This window comes from Theobroma cacao, chromosome 10 (assembly GCF_000208745.1).
Source record: "Theobroma cacao cultivar B97-61/B2 chromosome 10, Criollo_cocoa_genome_V2, whole genome shotgun sequence".
NCBI classification, from domain to species: domain Eukaryota; kingdom Viridiplantae; phylum Streptophyta; class Magnoliopsida; order Malvales; family Malvaceae; genus Theobroma; species Theobroma cacao.
In genome coordinates, this window is record NC_030859.1 from 6,839,674 (window position 1) to 6,867,272 (window position 27,599).

The 27,599-nt window shown below is 33.1% G+C and overlaps 1 long non-coding RNA gene across 1 annotated transcript; it reads left to right on the plus strand.

Annotated features, from left to right (window-relative positions):
* LOC108663761 lies at positions 1,797-3,499 on the plus strand. Its single transcript, XR_001929774.1, has 3 exons — positions 1,797-1,836; positions 2,367-2,490; positions 3,278-3,499. It is a non-coding gene; the product is annotated as an uncharacterized LOC108663761 (long non-coding RNA).

Consider the following 27,599-nt stretch of genomic DNA (forward strand, 5'->3'; position numbering starts at 1 on the left):
TTTGATCTGAATCTAATATTATACTTCGACGACTAGGGTGTGTCGTTGAGGGTAACTTTGGATGGTTTCAAGGACAAGCCAAGTGATATGCATGATATTTGTGGAGACTCCTTAGGGATGATGATTTCCCTTGACACTAGAGATGTTTGCTAAAATGTTTGGTTGCATGGGCAGTGCCTTAAATAATTATTTGTATATATATATATATATATATGTGTGTGTGTGTGTGTGTGTGTGTGTGTGTGTGTGTGTGTGTGTGTGTTGTTANAGTGCTTAATAATTATTGTTATATATATATATATATATATGTGTGTGTGTGTGTGTGTGTGTGTGTGTGTGTGTGTGTGTGCGTGTGTGTGTTATTTGTATGCACCCCTCACTTAATATTAGATGACTTATCCATTTGTTGTACCATGTGCAGATAAATAGGCCACAAGACTATGTAGCAAGGAACGTCCAGTGACAAACCAAATTTGGCATTCGGTAGGTCTCCACCCGACATGTCCACTCCACTACGTCTGTTGTGAGCTTTCGCTCTACGTCTGGTTTAGCTATGTATGTCGACACACTATGCTATTTGAACTTGTATTAGGGGTTGTTAAGTACGAACCCTCGTTGATGGTTAATGTATGGCCTTATGAATATTATGTATGAATTATATGCTAAGGATAATGTTTTATATTTGAAATTAAATTTTATTTATGAATATTTGGTTATGAAATCCCTCTGCAATACCCCGTACTTAAATGTGGTGACTAATAAAGCTTACTGGATGAAATTGAGGTTAATTATAATGTTTAAAAGTGATGAAAGATGAAAGGAATAGTTTGAGATAAAATATTCCGCACACGAGAAAATAATAACAAAATAATAATATTTTTATTGGAGAAGAATTTACGAGATAAAAAGTGATTCAAAAGTCAATTGAGGCATAATAAGGTATTTTGGGTACCAAGGAGACAAGAGGAGACAAGAGGAAATTTTTTGAATAAAATAATATTTTATTAATAAAATAATATTAAAATATTAATATTTTATTCAATGTCAAAATTTTCCCTGAAGGAGTATATGGTCAACCTAAGTGGGAAAGAAGTAGGATGAGAAAAATTTATAAGAAAAAAAATGACGTTAATGGGGCTGCGTGTCTTTATTAAATAAAGATAGCGCGGGTAAATAAATATTTTAAATATTATAGGGACATCGCGCTATAGTACAAACTTTATACTTTGTTTGTACATGTGTAGAAGAAGATAATAGAAGAAAATTGGAGTTAAATGAGTGTTGGGAGGACTAAATTAAAATGGAAAGAAACTAAAAGAGCAAAATTGTAATTTTACATGAAGTTTGGTCAAAGCTTCCAAAGAAAGCTTTGACTCCGATTTTTTTTATGCCAAGACCGACCTTATCCTTTCCCCCACCAGATTTTTCTTCTTCTTCATCCATGCTCCACGCCATTCTTGAAGCTTCCATGCCATTTTCTCTTTATCCACCACGAAATCAAGTTTTCTTCACTTTCCTTTCCATATTTTCTTTTCCTTTCTTCTCCAAACTTCTTGAGCACTAAATTTACAGCCTTTAACCCCAATTTTCAGCACATCTAAGCCCTAGGAGGAGAAGAAAGAAAAAGAGAGAAAGGAAGAAAAAGCTTGGTTTTGATGATTTAAGCAAGGAACGGTAAGAATTCTTGTTTTTGGCTTGAGTAGTCTTTGAAATGAGTTAGTGACTTAGAGAAATGTCTTGTGGCAGCAAAGATTGGCTTGATTGGAGAAAAATTGATAACATGTAAGCCAATAAACCCATGGGTACATGAAGGACTCAAAGTAGAAAAGGAAAACGGTAAGCTTAACACTATATTTTAAAGCCTACGGTTAGTTGAATATTGTGAGGAATTATGGTTGTTGAAAGGATCTATTTGCATAAGCTAGTTGAAAATTGTTAAGATTGTATGGCATGTTGTTTGAAAGAAATGAAAAAGGAATATTGTGGATGGAGGATTGAGAAACAAAGTGTTGAAAGTTAGATAGATAACGATGCGTGTAAACTAGGAAATAATCGAGTGAAAGTGAGAATGATTGTTGATGCCATATATGTGGATTATGTGTGGAAATATAAGATGGATGTGGGTGGAAATTATTTAGAAAGGTTGAAGTAGACACATGACATCATAATTAAGTTACCGGTGGTATAATTTAAGGAATTACGTAAGCAATGGATATAAGTAATTTTAGTAAAAATGTATTAAGATGTGAGTTAATTAAAGATGGTTTCATGATAGGATGAAAAATATAAATTTGAGTAAGGATTAATTGATTGAAGTGCTACCCGTATACGTATAATTAAATATATTGAGTTTGTATTATTGTTAGGAAGTGCAAAGATAAGGTTAGAGTACTGTGGTGGCGTGCCGGGGTAAACATCGAGCGATCGGTCAATGAAAATAATCAGAGACACCTCTGATCAAATAGCAATGTAATATCCCGCTATCGTAAGGTGAGTGAACTTGCATAAAATTTTTTGGGAGTAAGGCACATGTGGTTGATTGAGACATTTTAATTGTTTTTCTATAAAAATGCATGGGAACAAGCCTTTAGTGAAATGTTTTTATGATGTGGAACATGATTATGATGAGTCTATGTACCTCTATATGATACTGATATGTATATGTATAAAAAAAATAGTAATATATGATATGTATTGTTAAGTAATTTTGTGTAATTAATGTAACCGTGCATGTGCGAAGTGGGCAGTGCACATGCCGGTTGAATGAAAATGTTGTTACAATTACAACCGTGCATGTGCGGAGTGGGCAGTGCACATGCCGACTATGATATGCGTGTAGGGAGTGCACGTTGGCTGAGTGAGGTGGTGGTATTCGTGTTTATATATATATATATACATGTGTAATAGAAGGTTTATGAATATAGTACATGGTTGTAATGTATGTGGAATCTTGCATGTTGAACATTGAAAGTTGCTAAGTATTTTCAAATTGATGTTTATTGCAGCAAAAAATGTGCTGTCACATTGCTACCTTGCTTGGGTTCTGATATAATTTTTTTTTCACTCCTCTATCTTCACGATTGAGTATGGGTCTTTGCAACACTAAGAATTTACTAATCAATGTTCAAAACAAGGGGTTTAAGAAAGAAATTAAACTAAATTGCATTGTTTTCAAAACAAGTGTATCATGATTTCTAAACCTTCCTTAACGCTGCTTGTTCCCTTCCTATGTTCACTCACTGAGTTTGTACTCATGTTTTCAAAATTCATGTTTTAGGTTTCCTGAGTCAAAGGTGGTTGGATCCTAAGATGAGGTGTTCCTCCCTATCCATTGCTTGGTAGGTTTACCATGACATTAAATGTTAGCAACCGTGTCCAGAGTCACTCCGCTAACGGTCAAGTTCTAATTAAGTATATATGAATACTTGTTGTGAAATGATGAGGTTCATTTGTCAAACTATATATGTGTATTATGGTTAATGATGCCATTTTGAATGCATAGTTGGGGTTTATGAATTGTTTTCAAAGGAATTATATTTGAACGCTACAGATTTTGAATTTTAAAAGAGTATGGATTAATGTATAAGATTCTATAAAAAGGCTTGCTTGGGCTTAGTGAGCTGAGCCCATTGGGCCCTTACGTTGGTCATGGCCCAAAAATTGGGCTGTGACACCCTCGACTATGTATTATGTGATTTGAAGTTCTAAGGCTTGCTCGGGTCTCACGAGCTTCGCCTACCAAGCTCATGCGTGGTCATGGACCCTCAGGTTTGGGTCATGACACTTGTGCTCCTTTAAAACTTTTAAAAGCTTATCTTTCTGCACTTTAATAAAAGCAATAAAAAACAATAACAGAAAGAGTAAATGAGTTGCCAAGATATGCATACCTCAAGTGATTTAGCAAAGGTTTAAGCTCCAATTTAGGAGGTTTTTCAATAGATGGCTTCGCTGGTGAAGATGAAGAAGATGAAAAATCCAAAGTCTCAAATTGTGTCCTCATGGCATAGGATGGAGCGTCCAACAAGTTCAAACATTCAATAAAATCATCATCAGTTCTCTCAAAATTCCCTACTAAGGAAGTTTCAAAAAGGTTATTAAGGTGGTTTTCACTACACACCTCAATAGTGACAACACCAAATACATTTACTGCATAACACTAATCATGATCATTAGGAAACCTTAAAGGTTTGAAAATGTTAAAAGTTACCTCTTAATCTTGCACTCTCAAGGTAAGCTCTTCTTTCTCCACATTAATGAACACTCTAGTAGTGTGTAAAAAAGGTCTCCCCAAGATGATTATAACTTTTCTATCCTCTTCCATATTGAGTACAATGAAATCAGTCGAAAAGATAAACTTGCCAACTTTCACAAGCACATCTTCGACTGTTGGGATTAGCTTAGATTCTCTCTAGCAATTAGCTTTTGTGTCACTAGGTAAGGTTCCTTGTTCATTGTTGTTTATGGTGTTGGTCAACTACCCAACCTGAGTCTCAAGATTTCTTAGTGAGGTTGCCTAATTATGAATAAGGGAGTCCGTCTTAGCCTTATATTCCACAAGTAACTTCTCCATAAATGGTTTTTTTTCTAGCATAGAAGCTCTTGCTTGAGGTTGAAATCCATAAGGAATATTAGGCCTTGAAGGTAATGAAGACCCCAAATTATTACCACCCCAAGAAAAATTCAAATCATTCCTCCACTTAGGATTATAGGCATTGGAATAAAGGTTGCTCCATTGCTTATTCCCCACAAATTGAACCAATTTTATACTACTAGGACACTGCACACTCGCTGTTAGCTTTAAAATTATTATAGTTTTGATTATGACAAAATGATCAAATTTGCTTGAAAGTTATTTGAGTAATCCTTGGCAATTTCTTGAAATGATTTAACTCCCATACATTTGTTCATACATGGACATAAGCTTGACTCTTGAAGTTATTGAACAATATCTATAAGCTTGTATGACTTAAGTGTATGAGTTCTTATGATTCTCATTTATTAAAGTTTAATTTGAAGATTAAAGGAAAATCTAGATGCACTCATTAAAGGGGAGTTTTGAATATCATATTTAATGATGAAAAAGAAAAAAAAAAGAAGGAAGACTAAGTTAAATAGAGTTTAATAGGTCTTCATTTTAATTTATGTGTGTGATACTCAGTTTTGGTTTTGTTGAATATTATGTAAAGAAAACTAGATGCATTGACTAAGGGGGAGCAACTTATTATGCACAAAGATTTCAAACATTCATATTAAACATAGACATTGCACTCTTAATCTAGGAGTGTTTTATCATCATTAAAAAATAAGAGATAGAGAATGTTGACTCTATATGTTTTTTATGACAGCAAAATATTCCCATTCATTATTGTCTAACTATATTGTTTAAGTGTGCAGGAGAAAGCTTAAATTCATTAATATATTTGGTGCTTGAAAGCAAGTCAAGATGCTTGTTCAGTTGCAAGATGGGTTAATTGGTTAAACAAGCAAAGAGGAAAGAGCTTTAATGAAGACAGATTAGTCTTAACTGATTAACACAAATCCTTAATCGATTAAAGCAATTCTAGGTGCTACACTAAAGACAGACAAAAAAGTCTTAACTAGTTAACACAAGATTTAATCAGTTAAGCGGGTGCTAGATACAAATAGAAACCTCTTAGTTGGTTAACTAAGGCAGTTAGTTAGCTAAAATCCAAAAGTGAAGATCCAAATGAAGGCAACCAAATTTGTGAAGAACAATTTAAGAAGTCTCGGGTGACTAACATATCTCATGGCTAATTAAGGGGAATGGAAGATCAGCATTACCAAGCTAAGAGAAGAATTAATCAAACAAAGAAATTTTGGTGAAGCTAGTTGCTCTAGAAATAGTAAGCTCTTAATCGGTTAAAGTCTTTCTTAACTGATTAACAAAGTAAAACAGATTGCAAGACAGAGAATACTTAATCGATTAAGAAGCATGGTTAGTCAACTAAGAGCACACTATCAGAAAATTTGAATTTAAGCACAAACAGACAAAATAACTGCCAAAAACAGCTAGTTTCTGTCTCTAACAGCCAGAGTTGATTTTGCAAGTATTTAAAGCCTCTTTAACAGTCAAAAACAAGATAGAGAAGTTATCCAAAGTGATTTTGAGCTTAGAAGACCAAAAACTTTCTCTTTACACTTGTATTTCACTCCCATCCTTTGAAAAAGTGTTTGAGTTTAACTTTGTACATCTTAGATCAGCTAAGTGATCAATTGTACTTCATCTTTTCTCTATTTTCTATTTACTTATAGTGTGAGAGACACTCTAAGGGGTTGATCAAGCTTGGGTTAGCTTGGTTGTTGTGGTAGGTTCTAACTAAGCCTTAGAAAAGTTAGTTTTGGGTTTTGGTTGATCCTGGGAAAAACCATTGTTAAAGGTTATGGTTGAGCCTTTGAAATGCCATTTTGGGTTTTGGTTGATCCAGTGAAAAACCATTGTTAAAGGTTGTGGCTGAGCTTGTGAAAAGCCATTATAATAGCTTGGTGGAAGCTTGGGAATTCCACTGATTTTAGGGAATTGGTTTGAAAATCCTTGATTGAGAGATCAAGGTAGTGGATGTAGGTCAACGGGACTGAACCACTATAAATCATTGTGTTTTGTCTACCTTCTTTTATTTTCTTCTTACTCTTAGCACTTAAATCATTCCTCCAACAAGCTTTAAACTTCCATTTTCAAATTCCTTTAATCAGCTTTTTACTTGAAAGGAATTTTAGTGTCATTCTAAAAGTGCTATTCACTGTCCTCTATCACGCTTTTTTGGACCAACAAGTGGTATCAGAGCCTAACCTCATTTTTAAGGCTTAACATCCTTAAGGGAGATCTAAATGGCTCTACAAAAATCTTTTCTTGCTGAGGTTCAATCCACAAATAGACCACCTCTATTTGATGGATCAAACTATCCTTATTGAAATACTAGAATGTCCATTTATGTTAGGGCTTCTAACTATGAGCTATATGATATCATTACCGATGGTCCTTTCATTCCTATGATTACAAATTCGGTAAATAGTGTGAAAACTCCCAAACATAGAAGTAAGTGGACAGAAGCAGAAATAAGGAGGGTACAAATCAACTCTAAGGCCATGCATACTCTCATTTGTGCACTTGATTATAGAGAATATAATAAAGTGTTCATGTGCAAAAGTGCCAAGGAAATTTGGCAAAAATTAAAAGAGTTATATGGAGAAACAAAAATGTAAAAGGAAGTGAAAGACATCCCTTGTGAGAATCAATGCTCAACAAGCAACATGGCAAATGCAGACAAGGAATCAAGTGAAGATGAATCCGCAAATCAAATTGAATTATGCCTCATGGCACTTGAAAAGATAAAGGTAATTTCTTTATCTTGTGAACTTAATTCATATGCTTTTGAGGAATTGCATGATGCTTTTGAGGATTTATCATTTGAATTTGAGAAAATGAATATAAAGCATAAAAAAATTATTTCCATACTCGATGTTGAAAATGAATTTTTGATGAAAGCAAAAATTGACTTGGAAAAAGAAAATGAAAATTTGGAAAAGGATTTTGAAGCTTACCAAAAGAAAATTGATATTTTGGAAAAAGAAAATTTGTAGATTTATTAAATAAGAAACAAAAGGCTTTCATGAATTCCTCATCTTCCAAAATGACCAAATGCAATCATTGCACATTTTTTAGTTTTTATTCATACACTTGTCCAATTAAAAAATGTTTACCTTATAAATTTAGACAAGTGTGGGTTCCAAAAGGAACTTTATGCAATGAGACTAACTTTCAAGGATCCAAAGCAATTTAATAACCGAAAATCAAATGAAAAATGTCTCTTGTAGGTGTGCTAGAGCAATAAGGAACAATTCTTGAAGAATGAATACTCTCTAGCCAGACATAAAGGAAAATGGGTGATCTCTATGCTAAAAGCCTTTTGTTTATTTAAATGAGATTTTATGTTGCTTATTTATTGAATGCTTCATTGATTTAGCTTGGTTTCTAAAATTGTTTGCCTTTCGTAATTGAAAACTTCGGTTGCCTTTTGTTGCTTGAATATTAAGTACATAATTCCTTGAGCTTTTTTGATAAATCTTGGCTATGCAACTCGATTTGATATGATACATGCTATAAGTTGCAAGGAAGTATGAATCTAAAGATTGAGTATGTACTTATATTTTGATCTTGAATATATCATCATTCTTATTTTGAGAAAAATGTTTTATTAAAATTGCTTGATTTTGGAATATTGTTTCTATAAAATTTCCTCATATTTGGTGAAATTGTTTCCATATTATTTCTTTGAGGAAAAATGACTTTTGAGCATAATTTTGAAACTTAAAGGTTCGATAATGTGATGGAAATGTGAGCATACTTGATGACTTACACTCACATTTATTCAAGTAGCCTAAAACAAGGAAAATTGAGTTAAAAAAAATTATTCTTGATTTCCTTATGCCTAACATAAGTCGACCATTTGAACAATCTTGATTTACATTCTAGAACTTGTTTGAATAGTTCAAAATGGTTGATAATGAGCTTGAAAGTTTTGACTACTTTAATTGGTACTTTTAAAGCAAAATGAGCTTATATGAGAAAAATGTTGCCATCCGTTAAGTTTAGAATGATTTATGAATTGAATGAGTTTGTTTCATAATGAAAACACTTATGACTTGTTCTTAGTGGATGTGCATGCTTGCTTGCAAGCTTGAATGGTCATAAGGGCATTTTTGAAGCATGATTGTGAGATATTTGCAAATGACCATTCACATGCATAAACATGATTCATTATGCTTCTTACACATTTCATAAATCATTTAAAGCATAATTGAACAAAATTGAGTGATATTGAGCTCATGATTTTTCACAAAGCATGTCTAATCTTGAATGTTTCAAGTTGAAAAGTTTGCAGAGAAAGAATAAATCTTTATCAACTGATTTTCTTGCAAAATCTTTTTATCCTCCTCGATTGAAAATGATTTATTAATTCTCTATTTTTAATTATATAACATGGTTGAGCAAACGTGATTTGATATATTTATATAAATTGCACAAATTCAATGTTGCTTGGTATTTCTCTTATGATTTGTGAAGTTGATTGAAAGGGATTTCTTAAGCATGATCTTTAGTGTGATAATTTAACATTGATGGCATTTTTCAAGCAAAAGAACAATTTTATTTGCAATGTTTGACATCCTTGAGATTACAATGATTTCAATGATATATTACTTGAACAAGTATACCTTGTGTTGAAAATGTCATAATATCTTGTTCTTGTTGCAAGTGAATGCTTGAATAACCTCAAGGGCATTTTTGTCCATATGCTAAAAAATTGTTAAAAATGTTAAATTTGATGTTTATTATGCTTAAACATTGTTTAAATGCTTGTTGTATATGTTATAAGTCATAGTCAAGCATCATGATGTCAATTGAATATGTTTGAGCATATTAGAGACACGATTCTTCCAATGAGCATTTCAACTTTTTAGCACTTGTGAACAATGAGCGATGAAAGCCAAAATTTGAGTTCACATGCTTTTCTTGAAGAATCTTTGATCATACGTGTCCAAAATGATGTTCCAAACATGGTTGAAATGAAATTCTAAATTGTTCTCACACAAATCCATGTTTTGAGATCATTATACCTTGGAACATTGCATGTTTTGCACCTTTTTCTGGCTTTTCAATATGCAAGAATCAAGCATAATTGACTTCTTAGTATAGCTAGTCGACTATTATAGAACAAAATGCAAACAATGTTGCTGGAATGATAAAAAGTGAACCCAAGAGATATGTAGTCGACTCTTGAGTGCTCTAAAGCCAAAATGGATAGGTTTTGAGTTCCAAAATGTCTTCTTACTTTACTTCTTGTCCATTGCAATATTTTCTTCCTTGAATTTTCTTTTCAAAAATGATTCTTGACTCTTAAAAACATGTATTATGAATACTTTTATGATCATTTGGTGCAAGTACATGTTCTTGAAATTGCAAAACTTGCTGAAAAATGGGAAATCCTTTTTGATGAGATAAATCTATCCATTCCCAAGCATGACACCTATATTGATTCCATAAATTCTCATGTATTTACAATGACAAAATAGAAATATGAGAAATTGTTCATCAATACTTGAATTTGTTAATCCGATTGGATTTTCATGTGCATATATAGAAAATATCTTCCCATGAAAATTGAAATGTTCAAATGCTAATCTAGGAACAATTCTAGAAATATATTTTACGTTTGTGCTCAAATGATTGTTTCAAAATTAATTTCTTGATTATGCATACTTATTCGATTAGGATGAACTCGTTGAACTTAATGAAAATATTCTTGGTTCATCTACTATATTGGTTAAGACACACGCTGTATGATTTTTCTTTATGCATGACCTTAAGGTTTGAAGTCTAAAACTTGACTTGAGCTATGCATTTGAACATGAATGTAATTGTCAAGTTTGATCATGGCATATATTGTGAGTTGACATAGTTGAAATTTATTTTGAATATGCATTTAAATGTTAACTATGTCTTCATTGAGCCTTAATGTTTACATGATCTAAAGATTTTGTGTGCATCCAACTTTAGCTTATAGGTCACCATAAACAACTTGACATGTCAAAGAAAATATGGCCTCTAGCTTTAGTTAGAAATGAATGCCTAATGTGCTTTGATTAAATATCTCTTTCTTGAATCTTGATAATTTGTATTCATTAATGATTGAATGTTCACTTTGAATATATTCATGAGTTGAGTGCTTTACTTTCAATATTCTATAACAATTGATATCACTCATGAATCATGAATTATTGAGAAATTGCATGTACCTTGAACTTCAATGGTTGCATATTTTTTTAATGGGTATATGTCTCTATTGAACTCATGCTTGCATTTAGATAAACAAAATTGGAGTCATGATTAAGGAAGATAGCCATGTTATTTTTTGTAATCATGTTAGAGCTTACTTGATCACAATATTCTTTGACATGATTGCAATAAATGCAAAATGCTTTGGTCATGCTTCATTAATAATGATATGCCTTTTGTGAAAGTTCTCTTTGAATTGACAATTTCATATATAATTTGGAGAATGACTTTGATGAATGGCCGCTTGAAAATAATTTGGAAGAATACTCATAAAAAATGCTTAATGATGATATTTTTTAATTTCTCCTTGAGTTGCTATTTTCATATATGAATTAGGGAATTTCCTGGAAATGCTTGAGTGATACTTCTTGGCTGATTGATATTGAGAATAAATAATGAATGTTTGATGATGATTGATAATACTTGATGATAATTGAGATGATACTTGAAGACTAATGATACCTCAGAAATTCCTAGGAACTACTTTGCAAATACTTCTTAAAAATATGAGTGTTTGATGCATATGTTGAACATCTATTCAAATGCTCATACTTTTTTAGTTCCATGAATACTTGAGTATTAGGAAAATAAATTGAATATCCATTTTGAATGCTCATTTATTCTAGGCTCATGATTTCTCCCTAATGTTTGATCTATTAAGGATCTCTAACAATTTGTATTAAATTTATGATTTCTTAAGGGAGAGTCAATCATTGTCATTGATATCATAAGGAATTAAGATCTTCAACAACAAGGTTTGGTGAGAATTCAACATTTGGTGTTCTTCGTTACCGGTAACATCTTTCTAAACACCATAATAGATATTATGCCTTATATTGCTTCTCACTTAAACTTGAATATTGAAATGCATAATTGGTATCAAGCCTTAAGTTTTCTCAATTAGTATCTAGCTTTAAAATCATCATCAAGCTTTATAATTTTCTCTTCTCACTTGAGCTTTAAATTGATCATATCTTTCTTAAATGTTTTGAGCCTTGAAGTTGATATGCTTGGAATGTTTAATGATAAAGGAAGTCTTTACTAGTGCTTTACCAATTGATATAATGAGCTTTAAAATGATTCCATCTCCCATAATTGATATTGTGCTTTTACGAAGGGGGAGCTTTTACTTATATTTATCAATTGGTATGTTGAGCTTTAACACTTGGTATTGGAGTTGAAATATGGCTTATGTGCTTATTGAACATCTTTATGCTTATCTTTCTTGAACTTCATAAATGTCATGTCCACATTTGGCTTATAGATATATATACATGTGGCTTTCTTATTGATGATTCTCTTGATGAATTAATACTTGAGTGTGCTTAATGGGTATATTTCTTAATGACTTAGTTGAGGAAATTAAGTGCATATATATGAAGACTTAGAGACTTTATGGCTACATATTCATGGTCTTAATGCTAATATTCTTGATGGATTTTGCTAACCATTATTTCTTAAGCTTAAGTGTTTAATGCTCACTTTTCTTAACCTTTTTGATATAACAAAAAAGGGGAGAAGGTTTATGAGCAAATTTAAGTTTATGCATATGTTGAGGGGGTGATTTTAAAATCATTTCAAATGCAAATTATGCTCATAGTTTTGTCATATCAAAAAGGGGGAGATTGTTAGCTTTAAAATTATTATGGTTTTGATTATGACAAATGATCAAATTTGCTTGAACATTATTTGAGTAATCCTTGACAATTTCTTGAAATGATTTAACTCCCATCAAAAACTTGTCAGTTAAAATCCTACTATGCAAGTATACGTATCGAATAGACAGTATATTAGCAAGCAGGGTATCGATCCCAAAGGGAATTGATCTAAAACTTTACTAAGTACTAAAATTAAAACAATTCAATCTTATCCAAACAATCAAAATTTATTAATTAACTAAAACTAATTAACTAAAATTAAAACCAACAATAAAATCAAAATAATAACTTGAAAAAAATATCAAATCAACAAACCTAAGATTACAATATCCCTCAAACTTCATCTAAATCTTACCTCTCTTCCTTAACCTATTTCAATGGGTTGAATTGCTAACCTAGAGTCCTCAATTATTTATAAGGGTCTCCCGACTCATTTTATAAAAATATCTATTTTAACTAAAACATTACATCTCTATGTGAATTGAAATTAAAACAGACTCATTAAGTTCAGGCTCTAATCTGGCTACATATGGCCTATAGGTATATCTCTATCCTATACGCAAATCAATTAATATGATCATATGCTATCCCAATTTTAGTCTACACTAAACGCCCTTTCCCAAGTTTGTTCAGGTTCCTAGATCAATTTAATTGGTGGTCAGGCAATTAAAAGCATTAAGAACAAATTGGAATAAACAATTCAAATCCCATTGAAAATAAGTAAGATAGAGATTAAAAACTTAGACTACATGTGAGTTCAATTGCAATCCTAGAAAAAGAAATTTAGCTACTCATAATCGCAAAATAAAATAACATTATATAAAATTCAACCATTGAAAGTATCAAGAACGATAAAAGCTAAGGAATAAAACAAAACAATATTTACCGTCTTGATCTCCAAGTTTCAGCCTCAACTTTTAGTTTCTTGAATCTCCCAAAGGTTGTCTACCTAATGTTGTCAAACATATCCTATTTATACTAATAGACTAAACCTAAAGTTCCTTAAGCTGACCTAGGGTTTAATTGGGCTTAAGAGTGTAATAAAAGGCCCAAAAATCAATTATCAGTCTTTACAAATTTTCATTTCCGGCACAGTACATCTAGCCATTTTCCAATGCTATTTTCTCTATCTTCGATGCAGAACTGGGCAAAGGGTTCTGCATAAAAGTTGTAGCTCTGTCTCTTAGCTTTCCAATGATTTAAGAATCGCATCATTTGAAGTTCTGTAACTCGAGATACGGCCAAAATACTAAAACATACGCAAGCAGATTCTGGATCTTTCAACACTTTACTTTCCAAAATTAAGCCCAATCACTTTTAATCCTACAAAAAAAAATATAAAAACTAATAAATGATAACCAAATTAAAAAGAATAATATAAAATTAAAATAACTAACTTAAAAGTAGCCTAATTATAAAAACAACTAAAAATAAGTAAATTATAATTGAAAATTGAAGACTTAGCTAATATTTAATAACAAAATTGGAATAAAATAATTCTATAAAATAGAACTATCACTCCCATACATTTGTTTTTATATAGACACAAGCTTGACTCTTGAAGTTATTGAACAATATCTATAAGCTTGTATGACTTAGGTGTTTGAGTGCTTATGATTCTCATTTATTAAAGTCTAATTTGAAGATTAAAGGAAAGTCTAGATGCACTCATTAAGGGGGAGTTTTGAATATCTTATTTAATGATGAAAAAGAAAAAAGAAAGAAGGAAGACTAAGATAAATAGAGTTTAATAGGTCTTCATTTTAATTTATGTGTGTGATGCTCAATTTTGGTTTTGTTGAATATTATGTAAAGAAAACTAGATGCATTAACTAAGGGGGAGCAACTTATTACGCACAAAGATTTGAAGCATTCCTATTGAACATAGACATCTCATTCTTAATCTAGGAGTGTTTTGTCATCATCAAAAATAAGAGATAGAGAATGTTGACTCTATATGTTTTTTATGATAACAAAATATTCTCATTCATTGGTATCTAACTATATTGTTTAAGTGTGCAAGAGAAAGCTTAAATTCATTAAAATATTTGGTGTTTGAAAGCAAGTCAAGATGCTTGTTTAGTTGCAAGATGGGTTAATTGGTTAAACAAGTAAAGAGGAAAGAGCTTTAATAAAGATAGATTAGTCTTAACTGATTAACACAAATCCTTAATCAATTAAAGCAATTCTGGGTGCTACACTAAAGACAGACAGAAAGGTCTTAACTAGTTAATACAGGATTCAATCAATTAAGCAGGTGCTGGATACAAACAGAAGCCTCTTAGTTGGTTAATCAAGGGAGTTAGTTAGCTAAAATCCAAAAGTGAAGATCCAAAATGAAGGCAGCCAAATTTGTGAAAAACAATTCAAGAAGTCTCAGATGACTAACATATCTCATGGCTAATTAAGGGAAATGGAAGATCAGTGTTACCAAGCTAAGAAAAGAATTAATCAAACAAAAAAAAGTCGGTGAAGCTGGTTACTCTAGAAATAGTAAGCTCTTAATCGATCAAAGTCTTTTTTAACCAATTAATAGAGTAAAGCAGATTACAAGACAAAGAATACTTACTTGACTAAAAAGCATGGTTAGTCAACTAAGAGCACACTGTTCAAAAATTTGAATTTAAGCACAAAAGGACAAAATAATTGTGAAACCTAGACTTTCATAGATGCGTAACTTGAGGTGGAACTTATGTTTAAAGGTTTAATTTGAGCTAATGATGCTAGTTTTACATTACTTATAATTATTTTATATCGTTATAGGAGTAGGATTCAAAAATAATTTCAGTTGGTGAAAAAAGGTGTATAATGGGTTATGGCTTTATTTGCATATGTTTTGGTTTTTTAAGAATATCTTCCACTAAAGAAATCCAAATGACATGATTTTTATACCATTAGAAAGATAAGAGGCAGGGCTACAACTTTTATGTTTACCACTTTGGCCAGTTTTGATGGGAAGGTGGTCAAAATCTTTTCTAAAGTGGAAGTACTGCACTAAGAGAACAAATTCAAACAGAACATTTGAGCACCGCGACGCTGGAAATTGAGAGCCGCAGCCCTCACCGTAATTTCCACAAATAACAAGTTTAGGGGATTTTTGAAGCTAGGACTTTTGGCGGCTACTTAAGGGAACCTTTTCAGATGATTTTGGACCTTTTCCAGTGTCAAAAGAGTAAAAGATTGCACAAGAAAATGAGGAAGACAAGTGGCCTTGTTAAGGGCATTATTGTAATTGCATGAAGATTTAGATAAGCTTTAACTATAAAAATCTCATTCTTCCAGCAACTTCTTCTTCTCTTTCCTCCCATCTCACGTTTCTCTCCTCTTCCATGAAAGCTTCTCTCAAACTTGCATCACTCTCCCAAACTAACCTCAATTTTTGTGCTCTACACACCCTGTTGTAGGGCTTTTCATACTCTTTTACTCCCTCACCTTAAACAACCCTTAAAATTCTTTCTTTAATACTTTCTCTCACCAGCTGAACTTTGTAGAGAGATAAAGAGAGGTTTCATGATAGCTTGAGGACTATTGGGAAGAAATTTGATTACAATCCACCAAGGTGAGTGATAAATTAGGACTGGTTTTAAGTTATTGATAAAGGCTAATAATTAGAGTTATGAATTGTGTATTGCTAAAGTTGTTTAGATATTTCTAGTGTTACTAAAGTAGAGAACTGAATAGCCAATCAAATGGTAATGGAAGATAGATAGGAAGGGCTAGTGAAGCTTGATTTGGGAAAATGGCGTTTGGAGTGATATTAATGTAAATTGGATTGGCTGTGATGTTTTTGTGCGTGATAGCTTCCAACGAGGCCCTCAACCCCATTTGAACCATTAGTCAAAGTTAGAGCCCACCGAAACATCAATAAAGACTGGTGAGTGAACTTGCATTTCAAAATGTTTGGGGGAAATGTTTGCGTGTTTCAATGAATCATTTGGGAATTTTATCGATTTTTACTTTAAAATTGCTTAGGAACAAGCCCTTGATAAAATGTTTAATGTTGTGAAATGTGAAATGTGTAAAAAGATGAATCCATATGTTTTTGTATGATGCTGATATATATAAGTATACTATGTCATAAATGGTACCATTGTGTGACAAATGCAACCGTGCATGTGCGAGGTAAGTGTGCACTTGCCGGTGATGACGGTGGTAAGGGAGATGGATGGTGATACGGTCCGGCTATGTGTACGATGTGGTGGGATGCACATGAGCTGGGTGCGATGGAATGATTGCTTGAAATTTCCTCTCTTTCAAATTTCATGCTAAATATAGTTCCTTCATCATTAAATGATTTAATAATCAGGGGTTTAATGGAGGGATTTTAATAAGAACTTGAACTAAGTTGCATTGTTTTCAAATAAGTGCATCATGATTATCAACTTTCCTTATTGTTGCTTGTTCCCTTCTTATGTTCACTCACTGAGTTTGTACTCACTGTTTTCAAATTAGGAGGCAGTTGGAACCTAGGCCAAGGTGTCCATGTAGTTTCGTCTCTTTAGTTGGTATATTGGCATTTAGTAGCCGTCCCCTCACCTTAGTCATTCCGCTAAAAGCCCAGAGTCATTTTGTTTGTAAATATGTACATGTGATGCAAAGAACTAAAATGAAAGCCTTAGAGCATATATGTATATTCTGATTGGTAAGCCACCATGAGTGGCAATGGTTAACATTTTTTGGGTTAATGTGAAATGCAGTTTTGATTGCTATAGCATATTAATTAAGTTCTTATAGATTGGAAGTATGAAAGGTGACTTTAAGAATAGTTGATGGAATGATGAGCAGGATTATATAAATAGGCTTGCTTGGGCTTGGTGGGCTATGCCCATTGGGTCAATGCGCTAGTCATGGCTCTGAAATCGGGTCGTGACAATAATGGCCAGAAACGGCTAGTTTTTGTCTCCAACGGCCATAATTGATATTGCAAGTATTTAAAGCCTCTCCAACAGTCAAAAACAAGATAGAGAAGTTATCCAAAGTGAATTTGAGCTTAGAAGACCAAAAACTTTCTCTTTACACTTATATTTCACTTTGATCCTTTGAAAGAGTGTTTGAGCTTAACTTTGTACATCTTAGATCAGCTAAGTGATCAATTGTACTTCATCTTTGCTCTATTTTCTATTTACTTAGAGTGTGAGAGACACTCTAAGGGGTTGATCAAGCTTGGGTTAGCTTGGTTGTTGTGGTAGGTTCTAACTAAGCCTTAGAAAAGTTAGTTTTGGGTTTTGGTTGATCCTTGGAAAAACCATTGTTAAAGGCTCTGGTTAAGCCTTTGAAAAGCCATTTTGGGTTTTGGTTGATCTAGTGAAAAACCATTGTTAAAGGTTGTGGCTGAGATTGTGAAAAGCCATTGTAAAAGCTTGGTGGACGCTTGGGAATTCCACTGATTTTAGGGAATTGGTTTGAAAATCCTTGATTATCAAGGTAATGGATGTAGGTCAAGGGGACTGAATTACTATAAATCATTGTGTTTTGTCTACCTTCTTTTTTTTTCTTTTTATTCTTAGCCCTTAAATCATTCCTCCAACAAGCTTTAAACTTCCATTTTCAAATTCCTTTAATTAACTTTTTACTTGGAAGGAATTTTAGTGTCATTTCGAAAGTGCTATTCAACCCCCTTCTAGCACGTTCTTTGGGACCAACACTCGTATGCCCATTTCCACAATAATCACAAGAAACAAATGGACTCTAAACTGAATGAACACCAAAAGAATCAAATTCTTAGTAAAGGTAGCTATTTGTGCTATTAATGTAGTAATAGCGTCTACCTCGTGAACTCCATCTATCCTTTTATGCTTTGATCTCTCAGATGGCTACTAATAGTTGTTCGTTGCCATTTCTTCCAATAAGTCATATGTTTCATCAATGGATTTTCCCATAAAAGCTTCACCAGCAACATGTTAATCCCCGTAGTTTCCATTTACTTGGGTAAAATAGACAATTAACTTGGTAAGCTTAAGAAATGCAAAGACTAGCCAAAGAACTTTAATTTCATCCTTGAGAATTCACAACAAAGGATTATGGAGGTTGTGGAATAGAATTAGAATGGAAGTAAGCCGTAAAAGGAATAATTTTTGCAAATCTAGACCTAAGAAGTCAACCCCAATGCATAGAGAGTCGACCTTGTAAAGCAAAAATAGGGGAAGTGCACAAATTCTAGTCCAAAATCGACTATAGACCTTCTATAGTTGACCTTAGACTAACCAGTCAACCTAAAACAAGCTTAAAAGCTGTAAAACCTGAAACTCATCCATTTTTCTCACATCTCTTTGTTCTTCCACCCATTTTCTCTTAAATTTCACATCCTTCAAGACTTTCAAACTCCATCATCAAATCTTGGATTCTAAGTGTTAAAGGTAAGGATTTTCACTCCCAAAACTTGGTTTTGATGATTTTTGTTTTCTCTCTTTAAAAGCTAGAAATTTTTTTAGGTTTTCAAGATTTGGCTAAATTCCTCCACTAAAAGCACACCAAGAAGCAAAAATAGGTAAAATAAGTTGTTTAATTATTTGGTATGAGGTTTGGATGGAAGATTTATGGAAATGATTAGGAATAAGTAAAGATTAGAGTTAAAAATCAGTATTCAAAGTATTCCAAAATTATTATGGCTTTTTAAGAATATTGATAATTAAACCTTATTTTTAGTGCTATTGGAGTAAATTGAGTTTATTGAAGGAGTCGAGCATTTGAAGAAAGGTGCCGAAAGGAAAAGGCATGCTTCAAGAGGTGGGTAGATATGGTATTTTTATGTATTTTAATTTAATTAAGCATGTCTATGCTACAACCTCGCATTAAAACGTATTTTGATTAACCTTCTGACATGAACAATGGTTTCAAGTTTGTTCTATGAAATCTAGGTGTACCACGTAAATATGTAACTATGTATTTAGTTTTAAGTGTAGGGAGCAAGCCTTTCAATTGTTAGATGCCTCAAAAAATGATATTTGTCTATGGAAAATTGCTTGATCAATGATTTAAAAATTTTGAATAAAAAATGATTAGTTTTGCATAAACCCTAGCATCGAATCAGTTTGTCTTTGGGATTGATGATTTTCATTTAGTCTTCACTTCGAACTTCTATTGTGTAGATGATTGGATTCATCCTGTGTTTGGAAATGGACTTTGAACACTTTGACTTCATTTGGTTTTCAACCCTTTGATTTTGGATGGTGAATGGATTCACTTTTTCGTTCAGAAATGAATATTTGGATATCTGGAAACATAACACAAAATGTTTTAGTGGAGCCTACTTTAGTTATGAACTTGTAACTAATAACAGTAGCCACTAGCCATTGTGCACAATGCTTAATTTTGATTGGGTAGCTAACAGAGTCTTATCTGGTTTGATTTGGTTTTGTTTGGTAGTTGATACGATCCTACCTCCTTTAATATACGATTAATGACTATTATGTATCCAACCACTTTGGTGCTATGACACGCTTTGATTTGATTGTCCACGCTATCTAGCGCTCCACAATCTATTTGTAATTATATTTTACTCTATGGCATTAGGATTCGATATTTGTTTCGACTTTGGACTTTGGAATTGATATTGTTGATTTTGGTTTTGGTAGTTGTTTAGACTTTGGTCCTTAAATTTGGCAATTGTTTCGACCATGGTGCTTGAGTTGCTATTTTTTTTATTCTAGCATTTGGATTTGGTATTTGTCTTGACCTTGATCTTTGGATTGGGTAATTGCCCGACTTTGATGTTAAGACTTGATTTACTCAATGTAATACATATTGTGTTATTTTTGAAATTCATTCATTTTCTTCAAGGATTTTCTAGAGATAACAACAGTATTTCATTTTCTTTGAAACTAATCCTTTGTTTTCCTCAATATCTTTTACAAAAGATTTAAAGTCTGATACTTATAAATTGTTTTCTTGGAAATACTTAAATGTTTCACAAACCACTATTCTTATTTCGAAGGCTTAAGAATGGCTTTTCAACAAAACCTTATAAAATCCTTTTAAAAAAGTTTGTATCCGTCGAGACAATGGTATTGAAGTTTTTGATACATGATTATACTTGGCACATAACTCGCACCTTGGGATATTTGATTTTGCCTAGGGATTGAATTCCTAAACTCTTTGAACATTTAGTATGGTTGAAAGTTAAACTTTGTTATTGCTTGAAATGCATTACTTGCATTTATTTTAAAAGTATCTAGGACAAACACTCTTCTGTTTAGCTTGTTCCCCCTCTCCATATTTGCTCACGAAGTTATTTATAACTCACACATGTAAAATGCATTTGTTTTGCAAATCAGTAGTTGCTTGAGCTTGTTGTCCTTTGGAAGTAGCTATTTCTATAGTTAGCAATGTTAGGTATTCGATAAGGCATCCAGTAGGCGTCAACCTTTTCTTTTCTAAGTCGCACTCTGCTGGTCTTATTTGGTTTGGTCATTTATGTTTGACTATCATTGATATTATTTTGCTATGTCTTGTATTAAATGGCATGTATTTTCAAATTGCCACAAGACGGCCTTACTTTGTAATTGCCACAAGATGACCTATATATGTTACTTTAACATATGTTGCTTCCACATTATAAGCTCATGAGTGGGCAAACTAATATGACATATTCCTATATGATATAATATGTTCATGCATGTTTGATATATGGTTCCATGGTGATGAGTCCCATGAGGTAATTCTGCTTATTTGATTTAGTTGTTCATTTTAGGTTTACATGGGTTAAGAGGATCACTCCCATCGATGTTGTTGTGCCGATCATGGTCCCCAAACTTGGGTCTTGACATGGTGGCATCAATAGTAATTCAAACTTGACCACTCAACCCATTGTAAAATGTTTAAACTTGGAGCCACTTCGGAAGACCATGATGAAGGCAACTTCTTAGTAAGTCCTTATATCTCTCCCAAGCCTCGTACAAAGACTCAGAATCAAACTATGTGAATGATGTAATATCATTTCTCATTTTCGTTATCTTGGCTAAGGGGAAGAATTTGGCTAAGAATTTCTGAGCAAGGTCATCCCAGTCGTAATGGAGCCTATAGGAAGTGAGTTTAACCATATCTTCGCCTTGTCCCATAATGCGAAAAAGGAAAAGTCTTAGTCTGATGGCATCATCAGTCATCCATTATGCTTGAAAGAATCACATATCTCTAAGAAATTAGAAATTTGGGCGTTTAGATCGTTATTCAATAAACCCCTAAATTAGACTAAAGTTTGAATCATTTAGATGATGGCCAACTTTATCTCAAAATTGTTGGCTTGAATAGCCAACCTTCTAATGGTTAATTGAAGCTCTTGTACTAACGGAACAACATAATCTCTTAACGATCAATTTTCTTCCATTACTCGTTCTTGGACTTGTTACGTTCTTTGTTGTTCAGCCACTGTATCAATATGAGTAGAATTTTCCAGATTTTCCCTACGACGTGTTCTAAATGTCGTCTTAATCTCTGGATCATAAGAAATAACTTTATATAATAAAGTTATCACGTTACCTTAATTATTAAATATGAACACAACTACAATAAGGACACAAGCTTGGAAAATGTTCTTTAGTATCTATCACAGCCTAAAATCAGGGCCATGACCGGCGTATGGGCCCAATGGGCATAGCCCACTAAGCCCAAGCAAGCCTCTTTATATAATTAAGTTCATCATTTCATCAATCATGCATCACTATTTCCAAACCACAATTCTCAACTATACGCATTTTGGTAATATAACATAGTTACCAAATATTTATATTTGTATTAGCCAAAGTATTGTCATTCATTGCCATCTCATAATGAAGTATTGTCATTCATTGCCATCTCATAATGGCATCATCAATCAAACTATACATATATCGTTTGCAAAATAATCTTAGCACTTAACATCTAATGTACATGTGCACATGCAAAAGACTCTTGACGACAAGCGAAGTGACCTTGGGTGAGGGTACGACTACTGAATGCCAAAATACCTACCAAAGGGTGAATGCCTCGATCTAGGTTCTAACTACCTCTGAGTCTGAAAACATGAAGTTTAAAAGAGTGAGTATAAACCCAGTGAGTGAACACAAGAAAGGAACAAGCATTAATATGGGAAGTTTTAGAAAACATGATGCACTTATGTTGAAAACACTGTAATTAGCTCAATTTCTGGTTAAAAACCCTTAATTCAACTCTGGATCACTTAGTGCCTTAGTATTAAAAAATCCATGATCAATAAAAAAGTTAAAGAGCGAAAGTATAGTAAAGTTCAAGCAAGGCAAGCATAACAGAACAAATCTCGCTGCAGCGGAAAGGCATTCTCGCTACAGCGAACTTCAGGGTAAAATTTTGAACCAACAACCCAAGAGTTTCTCGATGCAACGATAATGCATTTTCGCTGCAGCGAAAATTCGAGTAGCATTTTTACCCAACCACCCGAGAGTTTCTCGCTATAGTGAGAATGCATTTTCGCTGCAATGAAAACCCGAGCCATGAAATTCCCCAGCACTTGAGAGTTTCTCGCTGCAGCGAGAATGAATTTTGCTGCAACGAGAAACAAGGCAATTAAGTTAAAAGAATTTTTGTCACAATAAAAATCCAGTTTTGCTACAATGCAATTCAATTTGGAAGCATTTAACAATTTCAACATTCAATATTCAATGCAAATACATATTAATTCCAAACCTCTCTATAAAGCAAATATATATATATATATATACACATATATAAACACATATTCCACCACCGCCTCAACCAGTTCATGTGCACTCCCAAACGCCACATAACCAGAGTCATCGTGTGCACCCCCACATCGTGCACAGCTAATGCCATCGTGTACTCCCCCACATCGCGCACAGCTAATGCCATTGTGTGCTCCCTGACATCGTCCACAGGCAATATCATCATTCACACTCTCGAACCCCATCATCACCGGCATGTGCACTTCCACACCGCACATGCGCGGTTATAATTATCACACAATAGTAACTATCCATACACAACATACATATATATATCCACATAATAGAGGAGCACAAGGATTCATCATATTACACATTCACAACATACAACCTTTCATCAAGGGCTTGTTCCCATGCAATTTTAAAGAAAAACCAATAAAATATTTCAAGTGGTTCAATCAAGCACATAATCATTTATTCCAAAACAGTTTTTATGCAAGTTCACTCACATGTCTTTGTTAATGCTTGTGGATCAACTAATGCTCCGTGTAGAGGTGTGAGGCCTTGTTGGAACCTATCACACACAATAACATTACAATCAACTCAATTCACATAACTATAAATTCTAAAGGCTATCTCCTAAATCATGTTCTACTAGTTATTCCTAACTAGCTTCCAATTACCATTAAGTGGCTATTTATTTTCACCATTCTAGTCACACTAAAGATGAATAAACAACCTCAACTACAAAACACTCACAAATCTAGCCACTAGCCATTCTCAGCAACTCAAAAATCAACTCAATTTCATTACTCACCTTGGTAGATTTGTAATTGAATTCCTTTTCAAAATTTCTCAAGCTATTATAGAAAGTCTCTATTTCTCTCTCTAAAACACCTAGCTAGTGAAAGAAAGTGTTAAGGTAAGACTTTTGAGGGTTTTAAGGTGGAAAAGTAAAAGAGCACAAAGGACTTTGTGAAAAGGTGCATAAAAGCATGAAAATTGGGGTTTAACTTGAGAAAGTCATGGAGGTTTTTAAAGAGGCTTCCATGGAAGATAAAGAACGTGAAATGGAGAAAAGAGATGGGAAGAAGAAGAATAAGCTGCTGGAAGTTTGAAGAAGCTATTGGAAATTTTTTATATTTATCTTATAGTTAACTAAAGTTCCTTTTATATACAAAAATGCCATTCAATAGTTGACTTGACTTTGCCTTCTTCTTCCACTTGGCTCAAACTTTTTACTCTTTTGACACTAAGAAAAGGTCCATAATAGATTAGAGGTACTCGAGTTCATGAAAACTTTAAATTTTAGACCCAAAACCCAAAATAACCATTTTACCCTTACCGTGAAAATTATTATTATTTTTATTTTCTTCACTTATTTCATTATTGTATGCATCACTCATTTATTCCTTAGGCTTACTTAGGCCTTAATAATATCAGAAAACCCACTTCTAGGAGCTCACCAAGGAAAATGATAAAATTACTCCTAGTCCGTGTTATCGCATCTACTTCTAGTTACATATCTATAGAGGTCAAGGTTTCACAGTATCTTTATGGTAAAGATGGATGAAGGAAGAACTAAAGATGCTTCCTTGACAAACTTAAAGAAGAAAAAACTTATAGAAGTTTCTACTTTAACCAAGTTTATGATTGAGCTATGAGTTGCTATTATTGTACCAACATCATAAGTATTTAATACTACATGTGGAATGTCATGACCCGGCACTCCCTTCGAGCCCGTGACAACCGCTGCGAAGTCTCGATAGACATTCATTACCCAAAATGTCAACCGAAACCTTGCAAGGCTCTTGCATCAGTTTTCCACTTCCCCTGTGAGCAATAGTTACTAAATATCGAGTTTTAAGAGAATATAAACTATTTTAGATAAAAAAACAATCAAAATAAAATTTGCGCCACACAGGGGTATTTTGGTCATTTTTACCCAAAAATTTCCAAACATGATAAAAATACAACATATGGTAGAAAGATATCCATTTCCGATCAAAAGTAAATTTTTGTAATCTAAATCATCCATTTGGAGTGAAAAGTTGGCTAATTAGACTAAATAAAAATATTCGATAATATATTCTATTTTCTTATAAAATAATATTTATAGAACTATGCATAAATAATTTTTATAGCGTAAGAACAAAATAAATTCATACACATAGTGATACAGTAATCCAAGTATTCAAAATTATCCTACAGTGGCATATGGACCCCGAGATAACCAAAAGTGTGCAAGAATGTAGACCTACGATTTCCAAGGAAGCAAGTCCCAAAGAGATTCTTGATGAAATCGACTGCCTGTAGACTATCCTAAACCTGAAATGGTTAAAAAGAAAGGGTGAGTTTCATAAACTCAATGAGTAAACAAAGTTCGTCATTAACGTCTAAAGCCGAGTAAATGGAGACAGTTAACTTTTCATCATAGCATAATCCACAACATTTTGTACTTGTTTCAAATCATAGAAAACAACACATTTGATTATAATACACATCATGACTTATGATTTTCTTAAAAACTTGGCTCGTGCCAAAAATCATACTCGGTGATACCTTGGCCGAGGCATTCAACCGAGTCCGCCAAGGTTATTAAGTTAACAACTACTCATAAAAACATAGTTTAGCCATCCCTTGGCATTGGCAGAGTTCATCCTCAAGTGGTGGTTCGGCGTGAAGTGAACTCTATCGTACCTTAGGAGATATCCTTTGCGCCTCTCATACTAAGATAAATATAACTGGGTTTACCGTGCCCCTCTAATAGGCTGGTCCATGAAAACCCACCTACTACAGTGGCTAATTAAATAACCTACCAATCAATAAAATTTTGACAGCATAATGTGGCTAACATAATACTACCCAGCCTGTCAAAGGAAAACAAACAATGTATATATTTCACAACCCAAAAACCCAGCCACATATGTCATCACGTATCAGTTCACAAATCATCAATTCCAAACATAGGTACGTAAACTTAAATATATAGGCAACATCAAAGGTTGGTCTCCACATACTCACATTTTCAAAAAACATTATTGAATTGTAAAATAAGTCATAAACCTTATTCCTTAAATCGATTATTAGTCATAAAACATAAAATTCATTTAGGTTCAATATTCTTAAAATCATAAAAATGATTGTAAAAATACTCTAGATAGATAAGATGAACAGTGGTTACTCACTTTGACGGGAATTTACAACACTCATAGTCTTGATCCTCGGGTGCAATACCTTTGCCCTTATCCGAGGGCTCACCACCTATACATAATGTGCAACAGGAAATTTAATATACTTATGCTAAATTGTCACAAAACTATTCTATGTTCTATATGAATGCATGCAATGAAATGGGAGGTGTTCGGCCTATCGCACACTATACACTATTTAATAGGTTTAAACGTCCAATTCGGTTCCAATTAATTTATTGCACTTTCAGTACTCTCTAAAATTCCACACACTTCAATAAAAATCTATTCTAAGTGCAATTACTAAAATATCCCTCATTATTGTGCAAATTGCTAACTAACGGAAGTAAAATTTTTCGGTACCCGTTTTCGATTTTCGGTATTCCTAAGCACCAAATACAATCTAAAGGGCATGAAAAACTACCAAATTCATCATCAAACCTCACCCATAAAATTCGGCCAAGATAGGTTCTATAATGGGCATGTGGATGTCTTGTTTAATTTTCATACTAAATGTTACTAAACACCTAAAAACACTAAGTTACCTTGAAATTCAACTAAATTCATTAACAACTTTCTCTCTCTAAATTTGGCCAGCATATTACCCCTCATGAAAACTTGAATTTAATTCATGGAAAATGGAAAAGAATACATGGGCAAGATGAATTTCAAGCTTAAGATTAAAAATCTTACCTTTAATCACCAATTTCTTGAAAATTCAACAAATTTTCCTTAGTTTTTCCTCCCTAGGGTTTTTCTTTTCTTTTCTTCTCTTTTCTGCAGGTGCTGGTCAGCCTTCAAATTATGAGTGGAAGAGTATGGGCTGGTTTTTAAATGGCAATATAAAAATATTTAATTTTTAACACATGTCACCTTTTTATTGGTCCACTTGTTTTAACTTAATTTTTAAGCCTTTTCTCACCACCATAAATGCTCTAATACTTATCCATAGCATAAAATAATAATAGGTAAAATTCTGGAGCTTGAAAAATGTCATGGTGGTGTAAAATCGTAAAATTCCAATTTTGCCCTTGTGGACCCGAAAAATGACATTTTTGCCCTTATGCTCGAAATTGAAATTTTTCACTTCTCAATCTCAAATTATACTCCAATTGGTCAAACTTGATCAAAATTTTCATCCAACTTTCCAAATTTGCCCTCGAGTGGCAAAATTACCATTTTGCCCCTATGGTATGAAAATTCCTAATTGACTCCAATTTAATTCTCGAACTCCAAATCACCATATTAAGTTATTCTGGGGTTTTAA